Here is a 9,759-nt window from a genome sequence, read left to right as displayed (position 1 = left end):
GTGAATTGTCTGCTCCAAGCACCGAGAACATCCGCACTGGACCAACACTCAAAACCAACAACCTTGAGTTTGAGCTCAAGCCAAGCCTCATCAATATGGTGAAAGCTACCCCATTCAGTGGAAAGGCACATGAAGATGCTAGTGCTCATCTCTAGAATTTTCTAGAGATTAGCAGCACAATTGTCATCAAGGACGTCGCTCAATATATCATACTACTCTGCCTTTTTCCATTCTCGCTAGTGGAAAGGGCAAAGCAATGGTTCTACACCAACAAAGATGACATCAACACATGGGCAAAGTGTTCGAAGGCCTTCCTAGCAAAGTTCTTCCCTATAGGCAAGACCAATGCCTTAAGAGGAAAATTTTCCAACTTCCAATAGCAGAAAGGAGAAACCATTCTAGAAGCATGGGAATGTTTCCAAGAATACATTTTATATTGTCCTCATCATGAGATGGAAGATTGGTTGCTCATACAAAGTTTCTACCAAGGATTAACTCAGAAAGCTCATGAACAACTAGATGCAACTACTAGAGGAGCATTTATGTCACTCACCCTTGAAAAAGTTGAAACTCTTATGGAAAAGATAGCCTCTAATCAAGGCTGGTCCCAATGCAATATTCAAGCATGGAATAAGTGTGAAGAAGTACCAGATGAGGTGTGTGCACTATCAACCAAGATGGACATCTTATTGAATTGGCTTGAATAGCGAGTCAATTACAAGAAAGGTCATCAGGCCATACAAGATGCCTTTAATTTCCAAAACATATGTGGAGAATATTTGGGGGTTGATTTCCCTAAATATAAAGAAGACACAAATATTGTCAACTCTGCTCCACAACAACAGAGACAAGAATGGGGGCAACAACAACAACAGTCAACTTACCAAGGTAAGTACCTAGGTAATTACTATAATTCTTCTAATCCTAAACAACCATCCTTGAGAGACTTGATCTTAGAACAAGCCAGGATTAATGAGAATATTTCTAAAAAGCTTGCTTTTAATGATAAGGTCCTAGAAAATATAAATACTAAAATAGATAGTTTTTCTTCTACCATAAAAGACCAACTTAGCTATAATAAAAAGATAGAATCTCAATTAGCCCAGTTGGCTGCTGCTCTGTCTTTTGCCACTAACCTTGAAAAAGTCAACGCCATAACCACAAGAGGTGACAAGTCTACTCATGATCCTCCATATCCAACAAGGATAGGTAAGACACCAGCAGCAGTGCAAGAAGAGATGAAAGACGATGAAGTTGAAGAAGTTGAGCCACAATCACAAGAAATGATGCAAGATTTTCATGACACCAACCTCCTACCATTTCCACACAGAAATCAAAAAGCTAAAATGGATGAGCAGTTTGGTAAGTTTGTAGAGGTAATTCAAAAGTTATATATCAATATTCCTCTGTTAGATGCTATTTAGGTACCCACCTATGCGAAGTATCTCCAAGACATCCTCAACAATAAGAGACCACTGCCCACCACTGAGGTAATTAAGTTAATGGAGGAGTGTAATGCCACCATCCTGAATACATCACCTATCAAGAAGAAGAATCCATGATGTCACACTTTCGATTGTTCGATCGGAAACCTAAATTTTGAGAATACACTATGCGATCTTGGAGCAAGGGTCAGTGTCATGCTCAAGAAGGTTTTTGACAAGCTCAACAATTTAACGCTCACACCAACATCTATGTGCCTACAACTAGCCGACCAATCGATCCGCTATCCTGCAGGAATCAATGAGAATATTCTGATAAAAATAAGAAACTTCTTTGTTCCAGTGGTTTTGTGGTACTTGACATGCAGGAAGATATGAAGACACCCCTCATACTTGGGAGACCCTTCCGAAGCACTAGAAATGCACACATCGATGTCGGAGCCAGAGAAATCAAATTCCATATCAATGGCAAGGAAGAGTGATTTGCCTTCAAGCCAAGACCGGAACAATGCTCCAATTTGGAATGGCAGGAGAAAGAAATGCAACCATTAGGGTCTTCATCTTTGGGACCTACTAATGCACCCAAGGAATGAGTAAAACTGGAGAAGTCCGGTTCGGTGGACTAAAAATCCTGAACCCTCACCAGGAGGTAAAATCGATAGTTATCCAAAATTACTTTTCACATTGCATTAATTATTTTGCCTTAGCATATTTACTTTTAAACATCTGCCTTAGAAAATAAAAAAATTCTCATCATGGCATTATAAAATTCAAGCCCATGTAAATTATTTTTATAGAGCGTAAAAACCCATAAGAAATATTTACCGTGGAGGCGTAATAATTTAAAAATATCATTCATTCATCTTGTTATATTTCATGGTATCATAAATTAATTATTGCATTACATATATATACACATGTATATGGTAGAAATATAGACAACTAGGACCCATAGGAAACATGGAGGACCCACTCAACCACCAACCATCACTTCCATTTCCACCTCCATCTCCACTTAGGTCATGTCTCCACCGAATTTCCACAGACGGCCATCCATTCTTGCTTAAGTGTGAAGCAAGAAAATATCTAGAGGAAGGAGAGGCCATTTGGCCACAATGTGGGGCTGGCTGGCCCCACCACTTGGCTGGCCAGCCTACTGCTGCGCTGCCTATAAATGGCACACCTCCTGCTTGCTCTCGACCTCACACACACTCACAATCTAGCATCTAAGTTCAAAATTTCAAATTCCAATTTCGTAGTTTTAAAATCCACTTAGTAGAAGTGCTGTTGGAATTAGAAAGAGTGGGAAAGATTAAGAGTGGAAGTGTTGTAAAAAATAAAGAAGGAAAATAAAAAAGATTAGGGTAAAAGTTATGCCAAAATCTTGATTAGAAAATCCATTAGGCAACCCTCGGATGACTAACCCTCAAACGACTAACTTTTGGATGGTTAACCGCTGACATTTTATTTCCTAATCCGTTCCATGAGTTTTGTTGTCTGTTTATTTTGTAGGAAGATGAGTAAGTTTATAGGGAAGCTCAAGCACGTGGCATCATCCTGTTCGATGAGAAGCTCTTCTTCCAGAGTAAGCGCTGACATGCAGATCGACGATCCATCTTCTGTTGTCTGGGCACCGCCTCAGTCATCATCAGCTGAGAGGAACATTCTGCTGGAGGAAAAACACCTCAAGTCTCGGAACAAGATGGAAAAAGAGGCCTATAAGCAGCTGAAGGCTCGAAGGTTCATTCTTACTTCTGCCTATGACCCAGCCCTTCTACATGCAATAGGTATGGATGCTGAATTCGAGATCATATTTAAAATTGTTGGGTGGGAAAATATTTGGCATATTGATGAGCCAGAGTCTAAGCTTTTAACCATTGAATTTCTATGCACCCTACAAACCACTGACTCTAAAGTTACATTTAGACTCTTTGGGAAAGATTTTTCTGTTCACTCAAGGCAGTTTAGTGAACTTCTAGGATTCAATGCACAATGCTCCAATTTGGAATGGCAGGAGAAACAAATGCAACCATTAGGGTCTTCATCTTTGGGACCTACTGATGCACCCAAGGAATGAGTAAAACTGGAGAAGTTCGGTTCGGTGGACTAAAAATCCTGAACCCTCACCAGGAGGTAAAATCGATAGTTATCCAAAATTACTTTTCACATTGCATTAATTATTTTGCCTTAGCATATTTACTTTTAAACATCTGCCTTAGAAAATAAAAAAATTCTCATCATGGCATTATAAAATTCAAGCCCATGTAAATTATTTTTACGGAGCGTAAAAACCCATAAGAAATATTTATCGTGGAGGCATAATAATTTGAAAATATCATTCATTCATCTTGTTATATTTCATGGTATCATAAATTAATTATTGCATTACATATATATATACACATGTATATGGTAGAAATATAGACAACTAGGACCCATAGGAAACATGGAGGACCCACTCAACCACCAACCATCACTTCCATTTCCACCTCCATCTCCACTTAGGTCATGTCTCCACCGAATTTCCACAGACGGCCATCCATTCTTGCTTAAGTGTGAAGCAAGAAAATATCTAGAGGAAGGAGAGGCCATTTGGCCATAATGTGGGGTCGGCTAGCCCCACCACTTGGCTGGCCAGCCTGCTGCTGCGCTGCCTATAAATGGCACACCTCCTGCTTGCTCTCGAACTCACACACACTCACAATCTAGCATCTAAGCTCAAAATTTCAAATTCCAATTTCATAGTTTTAAAATCCACTTAGTAGAAGTGCTGTTGGAATTAGAAAGAGTGGGAAAGATTAAGAGTGGAAGTGTTGTAAAAAATAAAGAAGGAAAATAAAAAAGATTAGGGTAAAAGTTATACCAAAATCTTGATTAGAAAATCCATTAGGCAACCCTCGGATGACTAACCCTCAAACGACTAACTTTTGGATGGTTAACCGCTGACATTTTATTTCCTAATCCGTTCCATGAGTTTTGTTGTCTGTTTATTTTGTAGGAAGATGAGTAAGTTTATAGGGAAGCTCAAGCACGTGGCATCATCCTGTTCGATGAGAAGCTCTTCTTCCAGAGTAAGCGCTGACATGCAGATCGACGATCCATCTTCTGTTGTCTGGGCACCGCCTCAGTCATCATCAGCTGAGAGGAACATTCTGCTGGAGGAAAAACACCTCAAGTCTCGGAACAAGATGGAAAAAGAGGCCTATAAGCAGCTGAAGGCTCGAAGGTTCATTCTTACTTCTGCCTATGACCCAGCCCTTCTACATGCAATAGGTATGGATGCTGAATTCGAGATCATATTTAAAATTGTTGGGTGGGAAAATATTTGGCATATTGATGAGCCAGAGTCTAAGCTTTTAACCATTGAATTTCTATGCACCCTACAAACCACTGACTCTAAAGTTACATTTAGACTCTTTGGGAAAGATTTTTCTGTTCACTCGAGGCAGTTTAGTGAACTTCTAGGATTCAATGCACAATGCTCCAATTTGGAATGGCAGGAGAAACAAATGCAACCATTAGGGTCTTCATCTTTGGGACCTACTGATGCACCCAAGGAATGAGTAAAACTGGAGAAGTTCGGTTCGGTGGACTAAAAATCCTGAACCCTCACCAGGAGGTAAAATCGATAGTTATCCAAAATTACTTTTCACATTGCATTAATTATTTTGCCTTAGCATATTTACTTTTAAACATCTGCCTTAGAAAATAAAAAAATTCTCATCATGGCATTATAAAATTCAAGCCCATGTAAATTATTTTTACGGAGCGTAAAAACCCATAAGAAATATTTATCGTGGAGGCATAATAATTTGAAAATATCATTCATTCATCTTGTTATATTTCATGGTATCATAAATTAATTATTGCATTACATATATATATACACATGTATATGGTAGAAATATAGACAACTAGGACCCATAGGAAACATGGAGGACCCACTCAACCACCAACCATCACTTCCATTTCCACCTCCATCTCCACTTAGGTCATGTCTCCACCGAATTTCCACAGACGACCATCCATTCTTGCTTAAGTGTGAAGCAAGAAAATATCTAGAGGAAGGAGAGGCCATTTGGCCACAATGTGGGGCCGGCTAGCCCCACCACTTGGCTGGCTAGCCTGCTGCTGCGCTGCCTATAAATGGCACACCTCCTGCTTGCTCTCGAACTCACACACACTCACAATCTAGCATCTAAGTTCAAAATTTCAAATTCCAATTTCTTAGTTTTAAAATCCACTTAGTAGAAGTGCTGTTGGAATTAGAAAGAGTGGGAAAGATTAAGAGTGGAAGTGTTGTAAAAAATAAAGAAGGAAAATAAAAAAGATTAGGGTAAAAGTTATGCCAAAATCTTGATTAGAAAATCCATTAGGCAACCCTCGGATGACTAACCCTCAAACGACTAACTTTTGGATGGTTAACCGCTGACATTTTATTTCCTAATCCATTCCATGAGTTTTGTTGTCTGTTTATTTTGTAGGAAGATGAGTAAGTTTATAGGGAAGCTCAAGCACGTGGCATCATCCTGTTCGATGAGAAGCTCTTCTTCCAGAGTAAGCGCTGACATGCAGATCGACGATCCATCTTCTGTTGTCTGGGCACCGCCTTAGTCATCATCAGCTGAGAGGAACATTCTGCTGGAGGAAAAACACCTCAAGTCTCGGAACAAGATGGAAAAAGAGGCCTATAAGCAGCTGAAGGCTCGAAGGTTCATTCTTACTTCTGCCTATGACCCAGCCCTTCTACATGCAATAGGTATGGATGCTGAATTCGAGATCATATTTAAAATTGTTGGGTGGGAAAATATTTGGCATATTGATGAGCCAGAGTCTAAGCTTTTAACCATTGAATTTCTATGCACCCTACAAACCACTGACTCTAAAGTTACATTTAGACTCTTTGGGAAAGATTTTTCTGTTCACTCGAGGCAGTTTAGTGAACTTCTAGGATTCAATGCACAATGCTCCAATTTGGAATGGCAGGAGAAACAAATGCAACCATTAGGGTCTTCATCTTTGGGACCTACTGATGCACCCAAGGAATGAGTAAAACTGGAGAAGTCCGGTTCGGTGGACTAAAAATCCTAAACCCTCACCAAGAGGTAAAATCGATAGTTATCCAAAATTACTTTTCACATTGCATTAATTATTTTGCCTTAGCATATTTACTTTTAAACATCTGCCTTAGAAAATAAAAAAATTCTCATCATGGCATTATAAAATTCAAGCCCATGTAAATTATTTTTACGGAGCGTAAAAACCCATAAGAAATATTTATCGTGGAGGCATAATAATTTGAAAATATCATTCATTCATCTTGTTATATTTCATGGTATCATAAATTAATTATTGCATTACATATATATACACATGTATATGGTAGAAATATAGACAACTAGGACCCATAGGAAACATGGAGGACCCACTCAACCACCAACCATCACTTCCATTTCCACCTCCATCTCCACTTAGGTCATGTCTCCACCGAATTTCCACAGACGGCCATCCATTCTTGCTTAAGTGTGAAGCAAGAAAATATCTAGAGGAAGGAGAGGCCATTTGGCCACAATGTTGGGCCGGCTAGCCCCACCACTTGGCTGGCAGCCTGCTGCTGCGCTGCCTATAAATGGCACACCTCCTGCTTGCTCTCGAACTCACACACACTCACAATCTAGCATCTAAGCTCAAAATTTCAAATTCCAATTTCATAGTTTTAAAATCCACTTAGTAGAAGTGCTGTTGGAATTAGAAAGAGTGGGAAAGATTAAGAGTGGAAGTGTTGTAAAAAATAAAGAAGGAAAATAAAAAAGATTAGGGTAAAAGTTATACCAAAATCTTGATTAGAAAATCCATTAGGCAACCCTCGGATGACTAACCCTCAAACGACTAACTTTTGGATGGTTAACCGCTGACATTTTATTTCCTAATCCGTTCCATGAGTTTTGTTGTCTGTTTATTTTGTAGGAAGATGAGTAAGTTTATAGGGAAGCTCAAGCACGTGGCATCATCCTGTTCGATGAGAAGCTCTTCTTCCAGAGTAAGCGCTGACATGCAGATCGACGATCCATCTTCTGTTGTCTGGGCACCGCCTCAGTCATCATCAGCTGAGAGGAACATTCTGCTGGAGGAAAAACACCTCAAGTCTCGGAACAAGATGGAAAAAGAGGCCTATAAGCAGCTGAAGGCTCGAAGGTTCATTCTTACTTCTGCCTATGACCCAGCCCTTCTACATGCAATAGGTATGGATGCTGAATTCGAGATCATATTTAAAATTGTTGGGTGGGAAAATATTTGGCATATTGATGAGCCAGAGTCTAAGCTTTTAACCATTGAATTTCTATGCACCCTACAAACCACTGACTCTAAAGTTACATTTAGACTCTTTGGGAAAGATTTTTCTGTTCACTCGAGGCAGTTTAGTGAACTTCTAGGATTCAATGCACAATGCTCCAATTTGGAATGGCAGGAGAAACAAATGCAACCATTAGGGTCTTCATCTTTGGGACCTACTGATGCACCCAAGGAATGAGTAAAACTGGAGAAGTTCGGTTCGGTGGACTAAAAATCCTGAACCCTCACCAGGAGGTAAAATCGATAGTTATCCAAAATTACTTTTCACATTGCATTAATTATTTTGCCTTAGCATATTTACTTTTAAACATCTGCCTTAGAAAATAAAAAAATTCTCATCATGGCATTATAAAATTCAAGCCCATGTAAATTATTTTTACGGAGCGTAAAAACCCATAAGAAATATTTATCGTGGAGGCATAATAATTTGAAAATATCATTCATTCATCTTGTTATATTTCATGGTATCATAAATTAATTATTGCATTACATATATATATACACATGTATATGGTAGAAATATAGACAACTAGGACCCATAGGAAACATGGAGGACCCACTCAACCACCAACCATCACTTCCATTTCCACCTCCATCTCCACTTAGGTCATGTCTCCACCGAATTTCCACAGACGACCATCCATTCTTGCTTAAGTGTGAAGCAAGAAAATATCTAGAGGAAGGAGAGGCCATTTGGCCACAATGTGGGGCCGGCTAGCCCCACCACTTGGCTGGCTAGCCTGCTGCTGCGCTGCCTATAAATGGCACACCTCCTGCTTGCTCTCGAACTCACACACACTCACAATCTAGCATCTAAGTTCAAAATTTCAAATTCCAATTTCTTAGTTTTAAAATCCACTTAGTAGAAGTGCTGTTGGAATTAGAAAGAGTGGGAAAGATTAAGAGTGGAAGTGTTGTAAAAAATAAAGAAGGAAAATAAAAAAGATTAGGGTAAAAGTTATGCCAAAATCTTGATTAGAAAATCCATTAGGCAACCCTCGGATGACTAACCCTCAAACGACTAACTTTTGGATGGTTAACCGCTGACATTTTATTTCCTAATCCATTCCATGAGTTTTGTTGTCTGTTTATTTTGTAGGAAGATGAGTAAGTTTATAGGGAAGCTCAAGCACGTGGCATCATCCTGTTCGATGAGAAGCTCTTCTTCCAGAGTAAGCGCTGACATGCAGATCGACGATCCATCTTCTGTTGTCTGGGCACCGCCTTAGTCATCATCAGCTGAGAGGAACATTCTGCTGGAGGAAAAACACCTCAAGTCTCGGAACAAGATGGAAAAAGAGGCCTATAAGCAGCTGAAGGCTCGAAGGTTCATTCTTACTTCTGCCTATGACCCAGCCCTTCTACATGCAATAGGTATGGATGCTGAATTCGAGATCATATTTAAAATTGTTGGGTGGGAAAATATTTGGCATATTGATGAGCCAGAGTCTAAGCTTTTAACCATTGAATTTCTATGCACCCTACAAACCACTGACTCTAAAGTTACATTTAGACTCTTTGGGAAAGATTTTTCTGTTCACTCGAGGCAGTTTAGTGAACTTCTAGGATTCAATGCACAATGCTCCAATTTGGAATGGCAGGAGAAACAAATGCAACCATTAGGGTCTTCATCTTTGGGACCTACTGATGCACCCAAGGAATGAGTAAAACTGGAGAAGTCCGGTTCGGTGGACTAAAAATCCTAAACCCTCACCAAGAGGTAAAATCGATAGTTATCCAAAATTACTTTTCACATTGCATTAATTATTTTGCCTTAGCATATTTACTTTTAAACATCTGCCTTAGAAAATAAAAAAATTCTCATCATGGCATTATAAAATTCAAGCCCATGTAAATTATTTTTACGGAGCGTAAAAACCCATAAGAAATATTTATCGTGGAGGCATAATAATTTGAAAATATCATTCATTCATCTTGTTATATTTCATGGTATCATAAATTA

At 39.2% G+C, this 9,759-nt stretch overlaps 1 non-coding gene across 1 annotated transcript; it reads right to left on the bottom strand.

Annotated features, from left to right (window-relative positions):
• Nucleotides 1–347: 347 nt before the first annotated feature.
• On the bottom strand, nucleotides 348–454 carry LOC136512617 (small nucleolar RNA R71). Its single transcript, XR_010773165.1, has one exon. It is a non-coding gene; the product is annotated as a small nucleolar RNA R71 (small nucleolar RNA).
• Nucleotides 455–9,759: the final 9,305 nt, after the last annotated feature.

Source organism: Miscanthus floridulus, chromosome 1, assembly GCF_019320115.1.
Source record: "Miscanthus floridulus cultivar M001 chromosome 1, ASM1932011v1, whole genome shotgun sequence".
Taxonomy (NCBI): domain Eukaryota; kingdom Viridiplantae; phylum Streptophyta; class Magnoliopsida; order Poales; family Poaceae; genus Miscanthus; species Miscanthus floridulus.
This window is presented reverse-complemented; position numbering and strand designations above follow the sequence as displayed.